General features: G+C 39.3%; 1 protein-coding gene across 5 annotated transcripts in view; it reads right to left on the bottom strand.

The window, feature by feature from the left end:
- Positions 1-27,367, bottom strand: part of PCED1B (PC-esterase domain containing 1B) — a 148,954-nt gene that overhangs the window by 42,065 nt on the left and 79,522 nt on the right. Inside the window, exon 1 of one of the 5 annotated variants that reach the window (XM_082422625.1) lies at positions 46-5,215. The exons of the other annotated variants lie outside the window; for them this stretch is intronic. The gene's annotated coding sequence lies outside the window, so the exon portion shown is untranslated. Of the gene's footprint in view, positions 1-45; positions 5,216-27,367 lie in introns of those variants that run through there. 5 annotated transcript variants of the gene reach the window in all.

Below are 27,367 nucleotides of genomic sequence, written 5' to 3' on the forward strand. Positions count from 1 at the left end.
TGAGGGTGACCAAGAGAAATGCCAGGCAGGGCTGGAGGAACTGACCCATGAGTTCTCTTCTGTGGATTCCAGGTCTGAAGCAGCAGAAAGTTACGCCCAGGGCTTGCCAAACAGCTCAGGAGCCTTCTGTCTGGAGATTTCAAGGATGCCTATTTTGTCACAGGGCTAGTTGAAGTGAAAATGCCACGCTGGAGAGGAACAAAAGATGGGATTCAAGAGTTTGACGCATTGTCCATGCTCATTAATTGTTTGCTGAAATGAAGACAAAATGTGGGGTGATGACGTAGCACTAAAAAGAAGAGATGGCCTAGCAAATTAGATCGTGGTGTTTGGATTTGATGCTACTGGCCTCAGAAAGCCATGATGTAACCTTGAGTCGTGTTTAAGGACCTGTAAACTACTGAAAACTGAAGAAATAAGTGTGTGTCCAAGGTTATTCATCCCTTAAGAGGACTTTAAAGAAGAGTATTTTCATCATGAGAATAATGGTCGCTATAATGCTTTATTTAAGCAAGACTGTGGGCTCTTCTTTTCTGAACAGGGTTGCACCTTCCGGTAGGGCTGGTTGTTCGTGTCACACGAGTGAATAATAGAGTTGGTCCTGAAATCAGTCTGTCCTGTGCTCACTAAGCCGAGCACCCGAGTGTGGGCTGCGTCAGCCCAGATGAAGGGATGCCTTTTCCCACCTCACACAAAGGCACCCCATGGAGTAGTGGCAGCCCATGTCTGAAAGTCTGAAGACACAGTGCATGCTCTTCTGCTTAGGTAGCCTCTTAAGGTCACTTCCAGACTTGGGTAGGAAACCAATGATGTGAGCAATAAAGTGGAAGAAAGAAGAGAAGATAAAAATGATCAAAATATAAGAAGAAATGTAAAAGAACAGCAGAGTGAGGTCCCAAGATAAGTGGAGTCTCCCCCCATGTCTTTCTGATATTGTGAGTAAACACAGAAAGTTCAGTGACCTAATAAATGGCAGAAATGAAAACGAGGCAAAATGCAACACAGAGGCATTTTGCAATAAGAAGCAACATGAATCTGGCATCTAAATCCAGCAATTGTATAACCAGGGCTAGAAAAAGTCCATTTTACCAGCAGCAAGTCTATTTTTAGAGAGAAAATATAAAATCAGTATGTTTCCAATGGTCCTCTGCACTTCTTTTCACTTTCATCCAAAATCCCTTCCTCCTCAGCCCATTCCAGCCCCTCAGTGGAACTGGATCGCTACTGCTTATGTTTTACGTTTCAATTTGGATGATGAGTTTCCATATTATGTTCATATCGGCAAGGCTCTGCCACTCTCACCTCTAACTGCTAACTTTTCTAGTACACAGTCAGAAAAGGAAGTCCTTAACTCTCAAAAGCAGTTTGGTCTTGAAACTACCTAAGAAATGTCTCAAGCCCCTTTCAATTTCTAAGGAAAGCAGAATTTGCACATTAGAAACAGAGCTCACAACACCTAAGCAAAGAATTTCATAGAAATAAATCAGATTAGTTCAAAGGATATTTGTCTTTAGGCTCACAGTATGTCCCACACTTTTAATAGACCAAGAAGACCTGAGGTCAACACTCTGGATTCCTATCCCTATAAGGCTTTTGCGTGGAACATCACTGATTCCTATGGGTTCCAGCTGAGGAATTTATAACATGATCTGTTTCCCTTGGGATTAGCCTTTGAAAATTTATTTATTCATCCAACATTTAATAGATCCCCCACTGTGTTAGATGCTGGGAACACAAAGATCACTAAGGCATCGCTACTGCTTCCAAAGTCCTTATTTAGTAAGGGAAGACAGACATTTAACTTAATAAATGCCACAAAATACTCTGGTGTTATGACATGTATGTCTGGGGAAGAGAGGGGACACAGAGGCCGAGGAGGTGCTCCAAGGCAGAGCAAACTGTGGGAATAAATAAAGCAGCCGTGGGTCAAATAGTTTGGGTTAGTCAGGAAGATGCAGGTAGATCCAGTTGACCAATCGAAATCCTATCCTTGGAGCAGGTGGGATAAAGGATAGGTCCAGCAGGTAGGATAAAGGATAGGTCCAGGTAGAAGAGGTGGCCGACGGGGCCAGTGAGAGTGTAACCCATAAAGCCACAGTCTTTACAAGACTTGGCCTCCATATGATGGTCTATAGTTCCCAGATATGCCTTCAATGAAGCCTATTTAATGTTTAAGAGCAGTTCCAGAACGTGTAGAGTTGGGGGTTGCCTGGGAGACGGAATGCTCAGACAGCGACTTCCCTATTGCCTCTGGTTCTCAGAGCTGAATTCCTGAGCATCTTTAGTCTCTGTCTTAACTGTGAAAAAATAGATTTTAAAACATGGATTTTTAAACATTTTACTGTTTAGTGCTGGGTTTAACTGTTTAAACCTGTCACTGAATGAAGATGAAAAATTTGTTTCACTATACGATACTGCCTACAGTTAAAATCTCTGTTTCTCTCTTTCTCCTTTATTCTCTCTCTTTTTGAAACTGGCTTAATAATTCCCTTGGAGTACGGATAGGGGATTTTCATTAGTACCAGATCATTTCACCTGCCTTTTCTCCCTGAGATTTCCAGTTTCCTGACACTCGATTTTCTTTAAAATTTCCATCCCTCTCTTGGTTTTCCATGAGCTTCCATGGTCTCTCCCTGTGAACACTGCCCCTCACTTTTCTAACTTCTTACCTGGAACCATATAACTGGATCCCTTCCCTAAATTTTTCTTCCTTCCATCCTCCCTTCCTTTCTTATTGAAATACAGTTGATATACAATATTATGTTAGTTTCAGGGTACGACATAGTGATTTGACATTTAAATACATTATGAGATGATCACAGTAAGTCTAGTAAACATCTGTCCCCACCAAAAGCTATTATAGTACCATTGATGACATTCTCTATGCCATACGATATATCCCCGTGACATTTATTTTACAACTAAAAGTTTGTACCTCTTAATTCCTTTCACCTATTTAGCTCCCCATCCTCAACCTCCCCTCTGGCAAAACCACCTCCCCTCTGTTTTCTTATGAGTCTGTTTTCATTTTGTTTTGTTTTCTAGATTCCACATATAAGTGAGATCACATGGTGTTTGTCTTTCTCTGAGTTATTTCACTTACCATAATACCCTCTAGATTCATCCATGTTGTTGCAAATGGCAAAATTTTATTCTTTTTTATAGCTAAGATTCCATTGTGTGTGTGTGTGTGTGTGTGTGTGTGTGTGTGTCACATCTTCTTTATCCATTCACCTATTCACGGACACTTAGGTTGCTTCCATGTCTTGGCAATTGTAAATAATGCTGCAATGAACATAGGGGTGCATGTATCTTTTTGAATTAGGGTTTTGTTTTCTTCAGAGAATGTGCAGAAGTGAAAATGCTAGATCATAGGTTAGTTGTATTTTTAATTTTTTGAGGAATCTCCATACTATTTTCCATAGTGGCTGCACCAACTTACAATCCCACCAACAGTGAAAGTTCCCTTTTCTCCACATCTTCACCAATACTTGTTATTTGCTGTCTTTTTGATGATAGCCATTCTGACAGGTGTGAGGTGATATCTCATTGTGATTTTGATTTGCATTTCCCTCATGATTAGTGATGTTGACTATCTTTTCATGTGCCTGTTGTCCATCTATATGCCTTCTTTGGAAAAATGTCTATCCTCTGCCCATTTAAAAATTATATTTCTTGTTTATTTGTTGTTGAGTTGTATGAGTTCTTTCTATATTCCGGATATTAACTCCTTTTCAGATATGGGTGCATATCATTTTTCAAGTGTTATATGTTCTTGTTGGATTGATCCCTTTGGCATTATGTAATACCCTTCTTTCTCTCTGGTTACAGTCTTTGTTTTAAAGTCTATTCTGTCTGATATAAGTATTGCTACCCCAGGTTTCTTTTCATTTTTATTTACATGGAATATCTTTCTGCATCTCCTCACTTTCTGTCTGTGTGTCTTCAGATCTGAAGTGAGTCTCTTACAGGCAGCATATATATGGGTCTCATTTTTTTCTAATTATTTTAACCATTCTATGTCTTTTGATTGGAGCATTTACTCCAGTTACATTTAAAGTAATTATTGATAGATATGTACTTTTTGCCATTTTATTAATTGGTTTTTGGCTGTTTTTGTAGTCTTCTTTGTTTGTTTATTCTTTTCTAGTTCCCTTTCCTTATGATTTGATAACTATCTTTAGTGTTACATTTAGATTCTGTTCTCTTTATTGTTTTGTTTATCTTTGTAGGTTTTTGATTTGTGGTTACCATGAGGTTCATGTATAAGAACCTAGATAGATAGATAGATAGATAGATGATAGATATATAGATAGATAGATAGATGATAGATGATAGATAGATAGATAGATGATAGATAGATAGATGATAAATAATCTACTTTAAATTGATGATCTCTTAAGTTGAACACATTCTAACAGCTCTACATTTTTAGTCCTTCCCACCATGCCTTGTTTCTGACATCATATTTTACATCTTTTTATTTTTCTGTATCCCTTAACTTATTGTAGATATCGATGATTTTACTACTTTTGTCTTTTAACCTTCCTATTAGCTTTATAAGTCATTGATCCACTATCTTTACTAAATGTTTGCCTTTACCAATGAGGTTTTTCCTTTCATAATTTTCTTACTTCTAATTGTATCCTTTTTCTTTTGTGCCTAGAGAAGTTCCTTTAACACTTCTTATAAGGTTGGTTTAGTGGTGCTGAACTCCTTTTAGCTTTTGTTTGTTAATGAAACTCTTTACCTCTCCTTCAGTTCTGAAGGATAACCTTGCTGGGTAGAGTATTATTGGTTTAGGCGCTTTCCTCTCATCACTTTGAATGTATTGTGCCACTTCCTTCTGGCCTACAATGTTTCTGCTGAAAAGCCAGCCAATGGTCTTACAGGAGTTCCCTTGTTTGAAACTTGTTGCTTTCTCTTGCTGCTTTTAAAAGTCTCTCTTATATTTAATGTGACATTTTAATTACAAAGTGTCTTGGTGTGGCCCTCTTTGGGCTCATCTTGTTTGGGATTCTTGCTTCCTGGACCTCATTGTCTGTTTCTTTCCCCAGATTAGGGAAGTTTTCAGCTATTATTTCTTCAAATAAATTCTCTGCCCTTTTATGTTTCTCTTCTCCTTCTGGGACCCCCATAATGCAAATGTTAGTATGGCTGATGTTGTCCCAGAGGTCCCTTCAAGTACCCTTATTTTTTAAATTTCTTTTATTTTTTTATTTATTTATTTAAAAATTTACTTATTTATTTATTTATTTTTGGCGGTGTTGGGTCTTCGTTGCCGCGTGCAGGCTTTCTCTAGTTGCGGCGAGCGGGCGCTACTCTTCGTTGTGGTGCACGGGCTTCTCATTGCGGTGGCTTCTCTTGTTGCAGAGCATGGGCTCTAGGCGCACAGGCTTCAATAGTTGTGGCACACGGGCTTAGTGGCTCTGCGGCATGTGGGATTTTCCCGGACCAGGGCTCGAACCTTTGTCCCCTGCATTGGCAGGCGGATTCTGAACCACTGCGCCACCAGGGAAGTCCTAAAATTTCTTTTATTTCTTTTCATCTTGGTTGATTTCCACTACTCTGTCTTCCAGATCACTGATCCATTCTTCTGTATAATCTAATCTACTTTGATTCCCTCTAGTTTTTTTGTTTTGTTTTAGTTATTGTATTCTTCAGCTCTGATTTGTTCTTTTTTATATTTTCTAACTCTTCTTTGAAGTTTTTACTGTGTTCATCCATTCTTCTCCTGAAAATGGTGAGCATCTTTATGATCATTACCCTTAATATATTGGGTAGATTTCTTGTCTCCATTTCACCTAGTCCTTTTTCTGAGGTTTTGTCTTATTCCTTTGTTTGAAACGTATTCCTCTATCTCCCCATTTTGCCTAGTCTCTTATTTTATTTCTGTGTATTAGGTAGGTCCGTTTCATCCCTTGATCTCGAAGAAGGGGCCTTATGTAGGAGAGGTCCTATTGGGCCCAGCAGCACACTCCCCTTGTCCAATGGAGCTAGATGCTCCATGGGTATCCCTTTTGCAGGCTGCGTGTGCCCTTCTATTGTGGCGGCGCTGATTGCTGGCCTCCCTGGCTGTGTGGCCTGGCTACACACAGCTACTGTGGGTTTGCTAGTGGATGGGCTGGTTCCCTAGGTGGCTTACTGTGTGGCTTGACAGTGTGTGGCTGCTGCAGGCCTGCTGGTGAGCAGGGCAAGTCCTTAGCGCTAGTAGGCTAGCGGAAGGATTCCAAAATGGTCCTTGCCAACACTGGTGTCAGCATGGAAGAACAAGAGGTCAAAAATGGCTGCTGCCAGAGTCTCAGTCTCCAGGAGAAGGCCCAGCTGCTGCCTGCCTCTCCAAGATGCTCGCCAAGATCAGCAAGGTCTGATCCAGGTGCCTTTCAAACTACTACCTCTGTGCTGGGACTCAGAGCATGTAAGATTTTGCATACACTATCTAAGAGTGAAGTTTCCTATAGTCCTGTAGTTCTTCCAAAGTAAGCTCAGTTTGTTTTCAAAGCCCAGCTTTCTGGGGGCTTATCTTCCCAGTGCCAGATTCCTGGGCTGAGTTGCCCAATGTGGCACTTGGGTCCCTTGGTCCTTGGGGAGAACTTCTACAATCATGATTTTCCTCCTATTTGTGGGCCAATGACCTGAGGGCATGGGTCCTGACTAGATCATGTCTCTGCCCCTCCTACTCATCTTGTTGTGGCTCCTTCTTTATATGTTTAGCTGTGGAAAATCTTTTCTACTAGTCTTCAAGTTGTTCTCATAGACAGTTGCTCTGTAAGAGGTTGTAATTTTGGTTTGCTCTTGGGAGGATGTGAGTTCAGGGTCTTCCTACTCCACCATCTTGACTCCCCCCTCCTTTACCTAAATTTCTGAGGGCTTCTGTAGAATGTGAATGTGCCCCATTAATTAAGGCAGCACTGCTAACATGCCAGCTGCAGAGCAACAAAACAGCCCATCTTCACATTTGCTGCCCATTGCCTCCCCTAGGCCATTTCCCCTTCTTCCAGTGTGTTTAGATGGTGGGTAGAGATCCCTTGGTCGCAGGGAGAATTGTCCCTACCCCAGGCCCAAGGATGAACTAGATCCAAACCAGTCATGGAAATCCCCTTCTCCTTGGCCATTGATTGTTCTAAGTTTAGACATCTGACCCACATCTGGCCAATGGAATGTAAAAGGAAATCTGGACCCCACCTAAGATAAGGTTTTGTGATGATGTTTGTCATAAGTTTCCTAGAGCTACTATAATAAAATGCCACAAACTGGGCAGCTTAAAACAACATATACGTATTCCCGCACCGCTCTGGAGGTTATCAGTCTGAAATCAAGGCTCTAAGGAAGAATTCTTCCTTGTCTTTTTATCATCTCTGATGATTGCCATTCCTTGGTTTGTAGCTTCCTCTGCCTTCGTCTTCACGTGGGCACCTTCTTTCCATGTATTCTTTGCATTTCCTTTCTGAGTCTGTCTCTGTTTTCTCTTCTTACAAGGTCACCAGTTATTGGATTGGGACCACCCTAATTCAGTATGTCTCTCTTAATTAATTACATCTTCAAAGGCCCTATTTCCAAATATGGTCATATCCACAGATACCTGGTGTTAGGACTTCATCACACTTTTTGGAGGACACAATTCAAACCACAAGGCCTTTTGCCCTTTTCACTTTACCGTCTTGGAAGTACAGCAGCCATCTGATGACTATGAGGTTAGAGACATGAAAAGAGTCTACAATTTGAAGATGGTGGAAAGGAGAGCTAAGGAAACAGTAGGTATCTAATAGCATCACAGCACAGTTGAACTACTGCCAGCAACCATTTATTTCTAGACCGCTTGATTTGTCAGAAAATGACCCTGAGCTATTAAGTCACTGCCAGGTTTTCTGTCACTTGTAGTAAAAAAAAATCCTAATGGATACACCAAAATCTCCCTAGTTTGTAACAAAATTAGAAAAATAAGTAAGGTAGTAAAATTTTCATAGAGCAAGATTCATTAAATTTACAGGATATTTTAAAATTCTGAAGTTATGTCATTCTCACTTTTTTGTTATTAAAATACGCTTTATTTTATGAAATGATGGTGATTGTAGAAGGTCATTTGTTTTTTAGCATCCTTACTTGGAGAAGGAAGGGAGGAAGGAAGGAAAGAATGAATGAGTGAATGAATGAAGGACAGAGGAAAAATTTTGGAAAGTTAGTTTTTCTCTAATTTTCAAAAATTTTTTCTTTTAGCTTGTGAAATCCAAAAGTCTATGATGAGAAAAATGCTGCTGAATTTGCCTTGAAACCTAGAATTATTGATATGCTGGAGCTTCGGGCACCAGCTCATGAGAGTAGATGGTTAAATTTTCAGGAAGTGTCTTGACATCACCTTGGTAACTTGAAATCTGACATGGTGGGAGTATTCACATCATGGAAATCTGCAGATGCTATAAATCCAATCCCTTCTCCCCCAGCTGGTTGTTTTCCAGCACAACACTGCCCCATACCTGCCTCTTGCAGGTGTCCACGGGGTAAGCATGCAAGGGACAAGTTATACCGACTAAAACATACATGAGATTGAGATGGACTTAATTTAGTAATTTAAAATTTTACAATGTAAAATACTCTCTCTCATTGCTTGTTGAGTTATCTGACAGTCCATTTCCCTCATGAAAATATTAGCTCTGCCTCAGCAGGAACCACATCTGTTCTATTCACACAATGTCCTCACTGCCTGCCACAGCATGGAGTGGGCTCTGGGGTCCTCATTTTCCTAGGAGTCATTATCAGAGATTCCACAGTCATCAGGATGCCTAGGGAAGCAAAAGGTATTGTAACATAAGAATATTTACCAGTGAGGGATCTGTAGACAAACGAATCCCTGTCCTCACGGGATGTACATTCTAAGATGACTAAGTGGAAAATGCAAGTAACAAAAGTACCATGTAATTTCAAGTAGTGAAAATCACAAGAGTGTGAGTTTTAAACAATCTACTGTAGTATGTTCAGTTAAACACTGGTTCAATGGGAGGTTTATAGGTGTTGAAAAAATTTAAATGGTTCTGTAGGCAATACATTTGGGGAATGTTGGTTAAACCAAGTTAAATTGGTGTCTTTATTGCTAAACTGCTCAGAGCCTTGAATATGATACTGTGAACCTTTAATCTGTGCCAGTGAATCTTTACTTTGACCATGGAATCCATTTTTGAGTGCGTCACCTATAATTAGTGTTCCACAGAGCATATTTTAGGAAACATGAGCACATTGTCATCTTAGATTTCTTGAAAGGTTTAATGTCGATTTCCTTGAGGGGCTTTTCTATGAGGCATTAAAGCAAAATATATTTAGGAATTCCACCCCCAGACAAACCAGAGAAGTTTTTATAGGTATATTCTGCCCACCTTTTTACAGATACGGAATCACCAAGACATGAACACTTACCTATTATAATTTTAGAGTACAGCAGTTACAAGTATTCCACATTTCCTTAATTGGGAAAAAGTTCACTCTCCTCTCTAATTGGGTAATTAACACTCCCAATATATCAGATATGTTATTTAATCAGAATGTTAATTTTCTCTATGTCAACTGTTTTTCAAATGGTATAATGAGTAAAAACCATCTTTTCAATCATGACGAGAAAGAAAGAGACCTCAAAGCCATTTTAACTTAGCATTTGGTTTTCAGGCAGACCTGAACTCCCTCCATCCCAATAAGACATTCCATTTCCATTTACAGTCTCTGGAGTGATAAGTATCAAAATCTCATTTGTTTACATGGCCTCGTTTTTTTCACATCCTTTCAGACAACTGAATGTTTCCGCTCGTAAGGCAGTGTGGTGTACTGATGAAGAGCTGGGGCTCTGGAGGCAGCTTGTGTTCAATTTCCAGCTCTTCCATTACTAGCTTTGTGGCTGTGTGCAAGTTACTTAAGCCTCAGTTTTCCTCAACTGTGCAATGGGAATAATAGCAGTAACATCTGCCTCCTGAGTTACTGAAAGGCTTAAAAAAGATAATATGTATAAAGCACTCAAGGTAGTATTACTGTAGCTATAGCTCTCTTAACAAGCACTTAGATCTATTGTTGTAGTGACTCACTACCATGCACCTTTGAATTCCAAGCCCTCTCTTTCTTACTCAGCTAAGTCATAGAAATAAATTCGTTTCCTCTAACAGGTTCCTCACTAGGAGGCTCTCCCAAGCTTTCAGTCATTTCGGCTGCTCTTTCCTGAACGAGCTTCAAGTTTCACTGGCTCTCTTTAGTTTTAGGATTTCTAACTGAGCTCAGTGCTCTGAAAAATGCCTGTGTAGAGAAACAGAACCATTTGTGACTTCAAAATTACATCAAACTGTTCTCTGAAAAGGTTTGTGAAGCCTTCAGCCTTTCTGTTGTCAGTGGGAGTGGACTATTATTAGCATCCAGTTCTACACGGATCTTCTTGGATTCAGTTCTGATTGTGAAGGGGGGAAATTACAGGATGTTTCTTGTGACAGGACTAAGATCGCAGAAGGGTTGGAATGATTGGTAATGATGGTCTGTCTTCTGTTTAGCACTGACAAAAAGTTGAGTTGTTTTCCTTTTTTTTTTTTTTTTCTCAGGAGAGGGGATAAATTAAGCTGAGGAAGTTTAAAAAGTTCTAGGTTTAAAAGAATTTAGAGATTCAACATTCTTTCTACTATATATGGTTTTTCTATGTCATTGTACTCAGTCAAGAGAATACAGTGGAAAATACCTTCACTAGCCAGAACTCAATTCCCTGAAACCATGATTTAAATAGATTAGAAATATGAACTTCCTGAGAAAACGTCAAATAACATAAAGCTAGCTGACCTCAGTGATTAATCAAAAATCAACTACAAGGGTATGTCCGTGTATCAGTTAAGTCAACCCAACCTCCTATTCCTTATACATATAACATTGTATTAAAATTTAATCTCCATGGAAGAAGAGATTTTTGTCTGTTTTGTTCTCTGTTATGCCCGCAGCCTCTAGAAGAACACTTGGCACATAGTAGGCATTCAGTTGATATTTATCAAACGGATTGATGAATGAATGAAAACAGTATGTTTGGTACTGGAAAGATGGGAGGTGATAGTTCAGAATTATGAAGCAGAGGCATTGCAAGGTCTGTAATAATCAACATAACATCAGTAATGTTGGAATGGAATTGGCCCTCTTCAAGCAGAGCAGTTGACTTGTAAAGGATTAGGAAAGATACTGATGAAGTACTGACTTTTTAAAAGAAATGATTGATTAACCAGAAATATTATTTCATCTGAACGGTCTACCGATTCCAATTAATTGAGGCTTCAAGTTGAAGAATAAAGGTGCAGACCTTGCATTTAGTAATAAAACTTTATGAAAATCCATCCTTCAGCTAAGCATTCCCAGATGTTCTGATGAGTTTGATGTTCTCTTGTTTTATCTTTGTGAAGCGGCCACCCCAATTTAAACTCCATATTAATTTTCTGGCACTTAATTGTGACTAGCTAACATTGGCACAGAAGGTCCTGTCTGAGCCTTTCAGAGATGCAGAAGATGAGAAGCAGGGAAGGGAAGATGGAGATTAGGTGTTAGGATCTAAACTGTGGTTGCAACCTCATGGTAGCTGGGCCCTTCATAAAGCAAATTATGGCAATGCTTCCATTTGTAATTTGTATTGTCTGGGTACAACTTTGTATCATTAATCCTTCTTTACTTTTCAAAACTAAAAATGATAGGCAATTGCCTCGGGGGCTTTTGTAAACAATGGTATTTGCATTTTTATATCATTCAGCATGAAGAGAGTCAATCTTACATTAACTTCATGAGTACATTTGAGGTGCCTTCCCCCTCTTCTATTTTTTTCCTTTATTTTTTGCAGTGGTGGCAGAGCTATATGGGATATTTGACTGCTGTTGCATTATTTGAAAGTAAACCTGATCTAATCTGGCCTCACCAGTCCGTGGAAGTTCCTGTGGCAGCACTCCATCTTCTCAAACAGTAACTTAGCATTCCCTCTCTCAAACTGTCCCTATTTATTTTGGAGACCCCCCCCCCCCGTGAAGATGTGCTTCACATTTGCCTACAGACCCGTCTGTCAGACACAGTTACCACATGGCGTCCACCACGGCCTTCTGTTGGCTGCACTTACCCATGTCTTTGCCTTGCTGCCATTTGATTTGCCTACCACTGCCAGGCGCCACTGTCTGAGGTGAGAAAGTCAGTGTTCATGCCAAAAGTGCTATATTCTTGGGGTGTGGGTGTGGTTTATGCAGAGGAGGGGAGAAAGGCCCTTTCTCTAATTCCCTGCAACGCTTGGTCACTGGGCCCTTAAGCAGATCTGATTACATCCAGAGTCCTTTCTATGCTTCCGGCTTCTGGCTTCTACCCTCACTCAGAATCTTACAAATTCTGTCAACACAATAATTCTGTCAGTACCTGGCACTCATTCCTTGGCCAAAATTGTTTTGGAAACATTCTCTAAGTTTCTAGTTACCACTCCTCCCCCAACCCCGCCCCCAGGCTGGGCTAAGGCATCAGCTGGGGCAAAGATGCCACAATCGTCATCTCTCCCCTCTCCTCTGGCGCTCTCTCCAGCCGAAGTCAGTCACAAGCAGAAGCTCCACGGACATCACTGGTACAGAGAGGTTTTGTGTGTGACGGGAGCACAGCGAGGGGATGGAATGAATGTGCGCTTTAGCAGTGGGTTAAATGCTCTCTTACAGAAGGAATCCTTTTTCTCTTATTTCTGAAGTGATGAAACAAAACCTAACCACCTTGGGCTCCACGCACCATTTCCTTCAGGGCACCGCTCAGGTGAGTGCCGCCCACCAACCTTTCCAGGGCCTGGGGCTTAGTCATTCCTTTGTTGAATATAAAGGGTCTTTGTGGAAATTTTTCTTAGGGACAAGGAGTTCTTCACGTGCTCCCAGGCTAGAATTTGTGTTTGTTGGGCGCCTTGGAACTGGTAGCGTTCCTTTTCCTCTCCTCCAGAGCCATGAAACAGGCAGCCTAAGCTGCTCACTCCGTTCTGAGTCTTCTCGGAGTTCACAGCTGACACTGAATCCCAGATTGCACCGAAGGAACAGTCTTTCGTCTTTTTATTTGTTTTCTCCCCTCCGCCTGTTTCTTTACTCAGCTTCAATTCCATCTTCTTGCTGTTCTCACTGGGGGACAACTTTGACTTCTCTTCCTCATGTTTTCCTGATTTTAGCTGGTCTGAAATCCAGACACTTTTTAAGAAGGAAAAGTACTGAGCAATAATATTATCTAAAGAGCCATCGGCTAGGACACACCAATATTAAAAGGAACAAACAGATAGGTTTCTGAATTCCCAAATGGAATTTCTATACATTAGAAATGTCTGTGACCCAACATTTAAAAACCATCATATTCTAGATAATGACCAAATAAAATTAATTATGAGGTTTGGTTCCTTTGGAAAAAAGCCTTGAACTAATTCAATTCATGCCTATGAGGATACTGTGCAAGTTAATTCGAATTAACTAACTCAAATATACAAAGGTCCAGGAGTGAATAAATTTTCATTGAACTTGGTTTTGTTGCCCAGATATTATGGGCAGTTGGCCCACTTTGCTTCTAGGATAATGTAATGTAAAAAAAAAAAAAAAAAAAAAAAATCAAATTAAATTTCTAAGATCAGATTCCTAAGCTAAATCCAGTACCATATGTTAACTGTAAATATTCCACTTGACTAGCAATTTAATTTTTCTACAATTTGTTATTCAATCTCCTAATAAACATCAACAATGCAGAACTGGAGAAATTTGAGGAGGAATGTTAAAGGGGTATTTTTAAATAATTCTAAGTGTTATAGTACCTAGACACATAAAATTATATGGTATATAATTATAAGTGCTATAAGCAACAATAATAAATTTCATTTTTGAGGCTTACTATATACCAGATAACTTGTGAGACCTTTACTTACATTATCTCATTTAATCTATGCAGTAGATAGGTTTTTAAAAAATTTTTATTGGAGTATAGTTGATTTACAAATTTGTGTTAGTTTCTGCTGTACAGCAAAGTGAATCAGTTATGCATATACATATATCCACTCTTTTTTAGATTCTTTTCCCATATAGGCCATTACAGTGTTGAGAAGAGTTCCCTGTGCTATACAGCAAGTCCTTATTAGTTATCTATTTTTTATATAGTAGTGTGTATATGTCAATCCCAATCTCCCAGTTTATCCCTCCCTTTTACCCCGTTTTCCCTCCTGGTAACCATAAGTTTGTTTTTATGCAGTAGATGGTTTTAATTCCCATTTTACAGATTAAGACACTAATGCTCAGTGATATTAAGAACTTCCCCAAGTTAATATAGTCTGTTAGAGGCAGGCCCAGGATTCGAACCTACACATGTCTGACCCCAGAGATTATGCATTTAACCCTTGGGCTATGAGGCAGGAAGGAGGAAATAGTGCCTAAAGGCTGTATTTAATTTAATTTAATTTAATTTATTTAGGCCGCTCTGTACATGCAGCATGCGGGATCTTAGTCCCCTGACCAGGGATCGAACTTGTGCCCCCTGCATTGGGAGCGCAGTCTTTACCACTGGACCTCCGGGGAAGTCCCTAAAGGCTGCGTTTTAAAGACTCCAGGTAGATAAGTACCAGGAAGTATGACCTTCAGTGGGCTTTGCTTCTTCAACCCCATGACCCTCACTGCTTCTAAGAGAGTTCTACTAGATTATACCCACATGTCTTCCAAGAGCAAAAATCAGCTCTTAGAGACAGCTCAATCTGAGCCCACAAAGAAAAATTTTCTCAGTTACATTGCAAATGACAGGGCACCTCTCACTCGTTAAATTCAGTGAGTCATAAATTATTCAGAGCCATGTACCTATCATGGGTTAACCCTCATCTGTTTCCATCTTACAGGACATGTTCTAATTGCCAATTTTCCCCCTTAGAATGTAGTACTGGAAATTGCATGTTTCATTCTCTACGTGGCTTGACCAGTAGGAAGTACAATGGATGTACTACTTCCTTAAAGGCGCCCTAAGCTTTTATTACTTGTCATTTAAATTGCATTATCATTGTAATCTGCCACATCACACTGGTATTGAGTTCATGGCCACTGAAAACTGCTAGATCTTTTTCACTTAAGCAGCCACTACCAAGCCAGATATCCATCTTATATTTATGAAAACCCAGTTGAAAATAACTTTTACATGGGTCTTTGCCTGTACTCCTGTTAATTTCTTTGTGGTTTTAGTGGCCCAACATTCCAAATTGCTGAGGGCAGGTTGAATTCCAGCCTGTTTGTGTCATCGAAATCAACAGCGTCAATACTTCAGGCTCTGCAATATCTGCAAATATGATAAAATGCCTTCTATGTCTTCAGTGAATTAAGTAATTTTCAATCGAAGTCAACAAATATTTTAGTGAGCACTTGTTCTGAATTAGCCACTTTTCTAAATGCAAGGATGAATGAGATGTATTGATGATGTCTGGATGAACTAGACAGAACTAGTGCCCAAGAGGCTCACGGTACCTGGAGGAACAGGCATGAATATGGCTAAGTACAATATGATATGAGTAGGAGTTTGCTGGTGGCACAGTAGATAAGAATCCGCTTGCCAATGCAGGGGTTACAGGTTCGATCCTTGTTCCAGGAAGATCCCACATGCCGCAGAGCAACTAAGCCTGTGCACCACAACCACTGAGCCTGTGCTCTAGAGCCTGCGAGCCACAACTACTGAGCCCGCGCACCTAGACCCCGTGCTCCGCAACAAGAGAAGCCACCGTGATGAGAAGCCCGTGCACCACAATGAAGAGTAGCCCCTGCTTGCCACAACTAGAGAAAGCCTGTGCACAGAAACTAAGACCCAACGCAGCCAAAAATAAAAAATTAAATCTTTAAAAAAAAATGGTATGAGTAAAGTCCTATGAAAACATTTAAAATTAGCAGTTTACTGAATTGCTTTAGCCATTATTTCAGTTTCTTTTTTTTTCAATTAACAAATCTTTATTAACATGTATGATAAACAGGGCAAGTTAATGGGTTCTTGGGATTAAAATAGAAAAAAAAATTGTGGTCACTGCCTTACAGAGAATATCTCAGAGGCATATATGCAAAAATAATTACATCATAGTGATATCAGTTTCTCATATACAGTCGTCCACTGGTATTCATGGGGGACTAGTTCCAGGACCCCCACAAATACCAAAATTTGTGGATGCTCAAGTTTCATATATAAAGTGTTACAGTCAGGTCCTCTGTATTTGCAGGTTCTGCATCCGCAGATACAGGAGAGCCGACTGTAGGTCATCTTCACTGAACCTGTCGGTTTTCAAATTTCCAAGTGGTGGGTGTGGTACTAATTCAACCTGAAGCTAGGTCTGCATAAAGCAACTAGATCAAGTGATTGACTGAGGACATTGTTGCACCTGAGCTGAGCACAGTAGAATGTGTGAATTCGATTATATTAAGAATGCTGATGCACGTGACCAATACATTAGAAACATACAAATATCTCATCATACCAGCACCTTCTGTGATTTTAACTTTAAGACAACAACGTGAAAGTGCACAAGACAGATTCATCTCACGTATTGCTGCCTCTTCTAGAACACAAAGATAGCAAGAAAGCAACAGAAAACAGACCCTCTCCTGCAACAGTGAATGTAATCCTGGCCGGGGGCTCACTAACCACTTTACAGCCCCAGTAATAGTTCAGATGTGCCACATCCCTGCATCTTGTAGCCAACCACCAAGCATGACCACACAACATTTGGTAGCTGAAGCTAAAAGAGTTATTTGGGTGGTTGACTAATTGTACCTTTACCTTGCCTTCCAGATAGAAGGAGGAAGAGGAGGAGGAGGAAACCTTTCTGTCCATAGTTTTGACTAGGCTGCCAAATCTACACTGGCCCTGTTCACGTTTACTAATCTGAGACTCAGCAGGAACAAGAGATTACCTATTCAGATTTGGGGGCTCTTGGCATTTTACACTAAAAACAATGACTCAAAACCTGAATATAATTGAAAGAAGGGAGATTCGTTCCATAACATCTAGCCTCCATTCAGTGCTTTCTTTTCTCCCTGGACACCATCTGCCCTAAGAGAGCCTTATGCAGCCCTCCTCGGGCTGTCCTGGCCCGTGGTCCTGAGGCAGGCACCGAACTATGCCTTCCCCGGCAGGGACCCCAGGCTCAGACCTTTCCTGAAGCCTGGGCTCTGTGTGAGACCGGTGCTCCCTCAGCCAGGAAGCAGGCCAGGGCCAGCAGCCCAGGGATTTTCAATTGACTTCCTGTTTGTTTTGCTTTTTATTTCCTTCCCTCCCTCCTTTGCTTCCTTCCTAAGTCATTTGAGTATTTTATTACTAAATTTCAAAACTCAGCTCTTGGCCAATGCAAGTATGAAATACAATTTTTGAAAGACGTAATAAAGATGAAATAAACTGTTCGTAGAGAACCAATGGAGCAAATCGAGTCAGGGAGTTGAAGAATGGTGCTGGAACAGTTGGACATTCATATGCAAAAAAAAAAAAAAAAAAAAGAACATTGTTCCTTGAACAACATATAAAAATAAACTCAAAATGTACCATAGACCTGAATGTTTGACGTAAAACTGTAAAAGTTCTAGAATAAAACCTAGGAAAAAAAATTTTTGTGACCTTGGATTAGTCAGATTTCTTAGATATGACACGAAAGCACTAACCAGAAAGCAAACAATGATAAATTGGTATCACAATTAAAACCTTCCTCTCTTTGAAAGACACTTAAGAAAATAAAAAGACTAGCTACAGACTGAGAGAAAGTATTTGCAGAACACATATCGAATCAAGGACTTGTAGCCAGAGTATATAACTAACTTTCCAAAACTCAGCAATAAGGAAACAAACAACCCAGTTTAAAAAAAAAGGGGGGGTGGTTAAAGATTTGAAAATCTTTCACCAAAGATGACATACAGATGGCAAATAATCACATAAAAAGATGCTCAACATTGTCAGTGATTAGAGAAATACAAATTAAAACCACAATAGAGATACCACCTATTAGAATGGCTAAAATAAAATGAAACCAACAATACCAAGTGCTAAGAGGTTGCAAAGCAACTGAAACTCATGCACTGTTGTGGAAATGTAAAATGGTATAGCACTTTGAAAAACAATTTGGCAGTTCCTTACAGTATTAAACATATACTGACCTTATAATTCAGTAATCCTCTTCCTAGGGATTTACTCTGGATGAATGAAAGTCATATTCACACAAAAACTTGCACCCTACTTTTATAGCAGCTCTATCCAAAATTGCCAGAAACAACCCAGGTATCTTTAGGGGTAAATGGATAAACAAGCTGTAGTATATCCATACAATGGAATACTACGCAGCAACGAAAAGGAATGGACTGTGGATACAGGCAATGACTTGGATCAATCTTAAGTGCATTGTGCTAAGTGAAAGAAGCCAGACTCCAAAGAGTACATATCGTATGAGTCTATTTAGATGACATTTTGGAAAAGGCAAAATGATAGCAACTGAGAACAGGTTAGTGATTGCCAAGGTCTGGGGGATGGGGAAGGAAACTGACTACAAAGGGGCACTGGGGAACTTTCTGGGTGGCAGAAATGTTTATATCTTTATTGGGGTGATAGTTACATGGGTGTATACATACATAAAATTTCATTAAGCTGTACATTAAGATTTGTGTATTTTACTGAAGTAAAATTGTTTCTCAATTAAAGCATTTAAGAAATGAAGATGAAACAAAAACATCTTCAGACAAAGGGAAACAGAGAGAATTTATTGCCAAAAAAGACCTGCATTAAAAGATTCTACTAGATGGGAACTTGGATCTTCAGGAAGAAAACAAGAACGTTAGAAATGGTGAATATGAAGATAACTATAATATAAATACATTTCCTCAGGTTTCCCTTCATTTATCTTTAGGTGGGGGCAGATAGAATACAAAACACCTATATTTTGTAGGGAGATGGTGGGGGGGGGATTTTTTAGGAAACAAAGAGAAAGCCACCTAATCAATTAGGGATTCCTAGCTCCTGAAAACTTGGTTCTAGCTTAATGCCATGGTGCAGAGTAGATTCAAGCTAGGTCTTCATGATGCCAAACAACCTGGTGAATAAAACACATTTGAGTCAACTATTCCCAAACATTACAAGTCGGGCATTTGGTGTCCATGACTTGCTGTTAGCAGATATTAAAAAATGTTTGTTAGGTAATTATAACATAACTTCTAATTCTAATATTTTAAGAATCATTCTATAAAAGATAGAATTAGTAAGTTGAGGCCCACTATGGGTAGGAAATGCCAAAGTCATGGGCCGAGATTTAAACTGAGGTAAGTTTGACTCCAAATTCTACTTCACTATCAACACTGCATTGATTTTAATCCTGTGTTTCCTATATGTAAAATGAAGATAGTGATAAAACCTATCTCACAGTGTTGTTATGGGGATTAAATGAGAAAATGTCTGCAAAGTACCTGGGATATAATAGGAACTCAATAAATGGGAATGTGTCCACAAAAATATATGACCTGTAGTTGTTTTTTTTTAAATAGATCTTTACTGGAGTATAATTGCTTCACAATACATATGTCCCCATATCTCCTCCCTCTTGAGCCTCCCTCCCATCCTTCCTTTCCCACCCCTCTAGGTCATCTCAAAGCACCAAGCTGATCTCCCTGTGCTATACAGCTGCTTCCCACTAGCTAACTATTTTACATTAGGTAGTGTATATATGTTGATGCTACTCTCATTTCGCCCCACCTTCCCCCTCCCACCCCATGTCCTCAAGTCCATTCTCTATGTCTACATCTTTATTCCTGCCCTGCAACTAGGTTCATCAGTACCATTTTTTTTTTTTTTTTTAGATTCCATATACATGTGTTAGCATACGGTATTTGTTTTTCTCTTTCTGACTTACTTCACTCTGAATAACAGTCTCTAGGTGCATCCACCTCACTACAAATAACTCAATTTCATTTATTTTTATGGCTGAGTGATATTCCATTGTAAATATGTGCCACATCTTCTTTATTCATTCGTCTGTCGATGGACATTTAGGTTGCTTCCATGTCCTGGCTATTGTAAATAGTGCTGCAATGAACACTGTGGTACATGACTCTTTTTGAATTATGGTTTTCTCAGGGTATATGCCCGGTAGTGGGATTGCTGGGTCATATGGTAGTTCTATTTTTAGTTTTCTAAGGAACCTCCATACTGTTCTCCATAGTGGTTGTTCAATTTATATTCCCAATTTATACCAACAGTGCAGGAGGGTTCCCTTTTCACCACACCCTCTCCAGCATTTATTGTTTCTAGATTTTTTGATAATGGCCATTCTGACCAGTGTGAGGTGATACCTCATTGTAGTTTTGATTTGCATTTCTCTAAAAATTAGTGATGTTGAGCATCTTTTCATGTGCTTCTTGGCCATCTGTATGTCTTCCTTGGTGAAATTGGTCTGTTTAGGTCTTCCACCCATTTTTTAATTGGATTGTTTGTTTTTTTGATATTGAGCTCCATGAGCTGTTTGTATATTTTGGAGATTAACCCTTTGTCTGTTGTTTCATTTGCAAATATTTTCTCCCATTCTAAGGGTTGTCTTTTTGTCTTGTTCATGGTTTCCTTTTTTTTTTTTTTGAATTATTGAATTTTATTTTATTTATTTTTTTATACAGCAGGTTCTTATTAGTCATCAATTTTATCCACATCAGTGTATACATGTCAATCCCAATCTGCCAATTCATCACACCCCCACCCCCACCCACCACTGCTTTCCCCCTTGGTGTCCATACGTTTGTTCTCTACATCTGTGTCTCAATTTCTGCCCTGCAAACTGGTTCATCTGTACCATTTTTCTAGGTTCCACATATATGCGTTAATATGCGATATTTGTTTTGCTCTGCAAAAGCTTTTAAGTTTAATTAAGTCCCATATGTTTATTTTTGTTTTTATTTCCATTACTCTAGGAGGTGGGTCGAAAAAGACCTTGCTGTGGTTTATGTCAAAGAGTGTTTTTCCTATGTGTTCCTCTAAGAGTTTTATAGTGTCTGGTCTTACATTTAAGTCTTTAATCCATTTGGAGTTTATTCTTTGTGTATGGTGTTAGGTAGTGTTCTAATTTCATTCTTTTACATGTAGCTGTCCAGTTTTCCCAGCACCACTTATTGAAGAGGCTGTCTTTTCTCCATTGTATGTTCTTGCCTCCTTTGTCGTAAATTAGGTGCCCATACGTGCGTGGATTTATCTCTGGGCATTCTATCCTGTACCATTGATCTATATTTCTGTTTTTGTGCCAGTACCATACTGTCTTGATTACTGTAGCTTTGTGGTATAGTTTGAAGTCAGGAGCCTGATTCCTCCAACTCTGTTTTTCTTTCTCAAGATTGCTTTGGCTATTCGGGGTCTTTTGTGTTTCCATACAAATTGTAAAATTTTTTGTTCTAATTCTGTGAAGAATGCCATTGGTAGTTTGATAGGGATTGCATTGAATCTGTAGATTGCTTTGGGTAGTATAGTCATTTTCACAAGATTGATTCTTCCAATCCAAGAACATGGATTTTCTTGTATCTCCATCTGTTTATGTCATTTTTGATTTCTTTCATCAGTGTTTTATAGTTTTCTGAGTACAAATCTTTCATCTCCCTAGGCAGGTTTATTCCTAGGTATTTTATTCTTTTTGTTGCAGTGGTATATGGGAGTGTTTCCTTAATTTCTCTTTCTGATTTTTCATTGTTGTTGTATAGGAATGTCAGAGATTTCTGTGTATTAATTTTGTATCCTGCAACATTACCAAATTCATTGATTAGTTCTAGTAGTATTCTGGTGGCATCTTTAGGATTTTCTATGTATAGCATCATGTCATCTGCAAACAGTGACAGTTTTACTTCTTTTCCAATTTGTATTCCTTTTATTTCTTTTTCTTCTCTGATTGCCGTGGCTAGGACTTCCAAAACTATGTTGAATAAGAGTGGGTGAGAGTGGACATCCTTGTCCTGTTCCTGATCTTAGTGGAAATGCTTTCAGTTTTTCACCATTGAGTATGATGCTGGCTGTAGGTTTGTCATATATGGCCTTTATTATGTTGAGGTAGGTTCCCTCTATGCCCGTTTTCTGGAGAGCTTTTATCATAAACCGGTGTTGAATTTTGTCAAAAGCTTTTTCTGCATCTACTGAGAAGATCACATGGTTTTTATTCCTTAATTTGTTAATGCGGTATATCACATTGATTGATTTGCGTATATTGAAGAATCCTTGCGTCCCTGGGATAAATCCCGCTTGATCATGTGTATGATACCTTTAATATGTTGTTGGATTCTGTTTGCTAGTATTTTGTTCAGAATTTTTGCATCTATGTTCATCAGTGATATTGGCCTGTAGTTTTCTTTCTTTGTGACATCTTTGTCTGGTTTTGGTATCAGGGTGATGGTGGCTTCACAGAATGAATTTGGGAGTGTTTCTCCCTCTGCAATTTTTTGGAAGAGTTTGAGAAGGATGGGTATTAGCTCTTCTCTAAATGTTTGATAGGATTCACCTGTGAAGCCATCTGGTTGTGGACTTTTGTTTGTTGGAAGATTTTTAATTACGATTTCAATTTCATTACTTGTGATAGGTCTGTTTATATTTTCTAATTCTTCCTCGTTCAGCCTTGGAAAATTGTACCTTTCCAAGAATTTGTCCATTTCTTCATGGCTGTCCAGTTTATTGGCATATAGTTGTTTGTAGTAGTCTCTTACAATCCTTTGTATTTCTGTGGTGTCAGTTGTGATTTCTCCTTTTTCATTTCTAATTTTATTGATTTGCATCCTCTCCCTTTATTTCTTGATGAGTCTGGCTAAGGGTTTATCAATTTTGTTTAGCATCTCAAAGAACCAGCTTTTAGTTTTATTGATTTTTGCTATTGTTTGTTCTGTTTCTATTTCATTGTTTTCTGCTCTGATCTTTATGATTTCTTTCCTTATACTGACTTTGGGTTTTCTTTGTTCTTCTTTCTCTAGTTGTTTTTAAGTGTAGGGTTAGATTGTTTATTTGAGATTTTTCTTGTTTCTTGAGGTGAGAATAAATTGCTATAAACTTCCCTCTTAGAACTGCTTTTGCTGCATCCCATAGGTTTTGGGTCGTCGTGTATTTGTTGTCATTTGTTTCAATGTATTTTTAAATTTCTTCTTTGATTTCTTCAGTGATCTCTTGGTTATTTAGCAGTGCACTGTTTAGCCTCCATGTATTTGTGTTTTTTAGTTTTTTTCCTGTAATTGATTTCCAGTCCCATAGCAGTGTGGTCAGAAAAGATGGTTGATACAATTTCAATTTTCTTAAATTTTCCGAAGCTTGATTTGTAACCCAAGATGTGATCTATACTGGAGAATGTTCCCTGTGCACTTGAGAAGAAAGTGTATTCTGCCACTTTTGGGCGGAATGTTCTATAAATATCAGTTAAATCTATCTGGTCTATTGTGTCATTTAAAGCCTGTGTTTCCTTATTTATCTTCTGTTTGGATGATCTGTCCATTAGTTTAAGTGGGGTGTTAAAGTCCCCTACTATTATTGTGTTACTGTCAATTTCTCCTTTCATGGTTGTTAGCATTTGCCTTATGTATTGAGGTGCTCCTATGTTGGGTACATAAAGATTTATAATTGTTATATCTTCTTCTTGGATTGATCCTTTGATCATTATGTAGTGTCCCTCTTTATTTTAAAGTCTATTTTACCTGATATGAGTATTGCTATTCCAGCTTTCTTTTGATTTCCATATGCATGGAATATCTTTTTCCATCCCTTCACTTTCAGTCTTTATGTGTCCCTAGGTCTGAAGTGGGTCTCTTGTAGACAGCATATATATGGGTCTTGTTTTTGTATCCATTCAGCCAGTCTGTGTCTTTTGGTTGGGGCATTTAATCCATTTACATTCAAGGTTATTATTGATATGTATGCTCCTATTCCCATTTTCTTAACTCTTTTGGGTTTGTTTTTGCAGGTCCTTTTCTTCTCTTGTGTTTCGTTCCTAGAGAAGTTCCTTTAGCATTTGTTGTAGAGCTGGTTTGGTGGTGCTGTATTCTCTTAGCTTTCACTTGTCTGAAAAGCTTTTGATTTCTCCATCGAATCTGAATGAGATTCTTGCTAGGTAGAGTAATCTTGGTTGTAGGTTTTTGTCTTTCATCATTTTAGTATGTCCTGGCACTCCCTTCTGGCCTGCAGAGTTTCTGCTTGAAAATCAGCTGATAACCTTATGGGGATTCCTTTGTATGTTATTTTTTGTTTTTCCCTTGCTGCTTTTAATATGTTTTCTTTGAATTTAATTTTTGTTACTTTGATTAATATGTGTATTGGTGTGTTTTTCTAGGGTTTATTCTTTTTTTTTTATAATTTAATTTAATTTTTATTTATTTATTTATTTATGGCTGTGTTGTGTCTTCGTTTCTGTGCGAGGGCTCTCTCCAGTTGTGGCAAGCGGGGGCCACTCTTCATTGTGGTGTGCGGGCCCCTCACTATGGTGGCCTCTCTTGTTGCAGAGCACAGGCTCCAGATGCGCAGGCTCAGCAATTGTGGCTCACGGGCCCAGCCGCTCTGCGGCATGTGGGATCCTCCCAGACCAGGGCTCAAACCCATGTCCCCTGCATTGGCAGGCAGACTCTCAACCACTGCACCACCAGGGAAGCCCCTAGGGTTTATTCTGTATGGGACTCTTTGTGCTTCCTGGACTTGGGTGACTATTTCCTTTTCCATGTTAGGGAAGTTTTTGACTGTAATCTCTTCAAATATTTTCTCAGACCCTTTGTTTTTCTCTTCTTCTGGGACCCCTATAATTTGAATGTCGGTGTGTTTAGTGTTGTCCCAGAGGTCTCTGAGATTGTCTTCAATTCTATTCATTCTTTTTTCTTTATTCTGCTCCTTGTCAGTTATTTCCACCATTTTGTCTTCCAGCTCAATTATTCATTCTTCTGCCTCAGTTATTCTGTTATTGATCCTTCTAGTGTATTTTTCGTTTCAGTTATTGTGTTGTTCATCTCTGTTTGTTTGTTCTTTAGTTCTTCTAGATCTTTGTTTAACATTTCTTGTATTTTCTCAGTACATGCCTCCATTCTATAAGATTCTGGATCATCTTTACTATCATTACTCTGAATTCTTTTTCAGGTAGATTGTCTATTTCCTCTTCACTTATTTGGTCTTGTAGGTTTTTACCTTACTCCTTCATCTATGACATATTTTTTTGCTGTCTCTCTTTTTTTCTTTTAAGAGTCAGATTGTGTTCCTGTCTTACTGGTTGTTTGGCCTGAGGCTTCCGACACTGGAGTTTGTAAGCTGTTGGGTAGAGCTGCATCTTGGTGCTGAGATGAGGACCTCCATGAGACCTCAGTCCGATGAATATACCCTGGGGTCTGAGGTTCTCTGTTAGTCCAGTGGTTCGGACTCAGAGCTCCCACCGTAGGAGCTTCGGCCCGACCCCCAGCTCATGAACAAAGATCCCACAGGCTGCGTGGGGTGGTGGTTCACTTGGGCGTTCTCCCATCTCCTTGGGCATCAGAGTCCCCACCAGCAGCTGGCAGGCACCCTAGTTGTGGGGAGACGCTAACTCAGCGTCTTCCCACACTGCCATCTTGACTCCGTTCTTAACTATGATCCTTGACCTCTAGTTAATACATCTTATAGTAGACCAAGACTTCAGTGAGGGGAACGGTGTGGAATACCCTCTTTTTTGGACTGATCACTGAACCGTCCTATGACCAGAAACACCTTCTTAATCCTGAGAGCCTTCTAATCATACCTTCAGGTAATCATAGGCTTTTTAAGGAGCAACAGAAATGTTCTCCCAGTAACCCATGACACTACATATTGGAAAGTGGAGTCAGTTTCAAAGAATCGAGCTCTACCCACCACCAGAGCCTCCCATCAAGCCTCTTAGATAGCTTCAACCACCAGAGGGCAGACAGCAGAAGCAAGAAAAACTACAATCCTGCAGCCTGTGGAACAAAAACCACATTCACAGAAAGATAGGCAAGATGAAAAAGCAGAGGGCTATGTACCAGATGAAGGAACAAGATAAAACCCCAGAAAAACAACTAAATGAAGTGGAGATAGGCAACCTTCCAGAAAAAGAATTCAGAATAATGATGGTGAGGATGATCCAGGACCTCGGAATAAGAATGGAGGCAAAGATCGAGAAGATGCAAGAAATGCTTAACAAAGCCCTAGAAGAATTAAAGAACAAACAAACAGAGATGAACAATACAATAATTGAAATGAAAACTACACTAGAAGGAACCAATAGCAGAATAAGTGAGGCAGAAGAACGGATAAGTGACCTGGAAGACAGAATGGTGGAATTCACTGCTGCGGAACAGACTAAAAAAAAAAAGAATGAAAAGAAATGAAGACAGCCTAAGAGACCTCTGGGACAACATTAAACGCAACAACATTCGCATTATAGGGGTCCCAGAAGGAGAAGAGAGAGAGAAAGGACCAGAGAAAATATTTGAAGAGACTATAGTTGAAAACTTCCCTAACATGGGAAAGGAAATAGCCCACCAAGTCCAGGAAGCGCAGAGAGTCCCATACAGGATAAACCCAAGGAGAAACACACTGAGACACATAGTAATCAAATTGGCAAAAATTAAAGACAAAGAAAAATTATTGAAAGCAGCAAGGGAAAAATGACAAATAACATACAAGGGAACTCCCATAAGGTTAACAGCTGATTTCTCAGCAGAAACTCTACAAGCCAGCAGGGAGTGGCATGATATACTTAAAGTGATGAAAGGGAAGAACCTACAACCAAGATTACTCTACCCGGCAAGGATCTCATTTAGATTTGATGGAGAAATCAAAAGCTTTACAGACAAGCAAAAGCTAAGAGAATTCAACACCACCAAACCAGCTCTACAACAAATGCTAAAGGAACTTCTCTAAGTGGGAAACACAAAAGAAGAAAAGGATCTACAAAAACAAACCCAAAACAATTAAGAAAATGGTCATAGGAACATACATATTGATAATTACCTTAAACGTGAATGGATTAAATGCTCCAACCAAAAGACACAGGCTGGCTGAATGGATACAAAAACAAGACCCATATATATGCTGTCTACAAGAGACCCACTTCAGACCTAGGGACACATTCAGACTGAAAGTGAGGGGATGGAAAAAGATATTCCATGCAAATGGAAATCAAAAGAAAGCTGGAGTAGCTATACTCATATCAGATAAAATAGACTTTAAAATAAAGAATGTTATAAGAGACAAGAAAGGACACTACATAATGATCAAGGGATCAATCCAAGAAGAAGATATAACAATTATAAATATATATGCACCCAACATAGGAGCACCTCAATACATAAGGCAACTGCCAAGAGTGATAAAAGAGGAAATCGACAGTAACACAATAGTAGTGGGGGACTTTAACACCTCACTGACACCAATGGAC

The sequence above is a fragment of the Balaenoptera physalus genome (assembly GCF_965194825.1).
Source record: "Balaenoptera physalus genome assembly, chromosome: 13".
Lineage (NCBI taxonomy): Eukaryota > Metazoa > Chordata > Mammalia > Artiodactyla > Balaenopteridae > Balaenoptera > Balaenoptera physalus.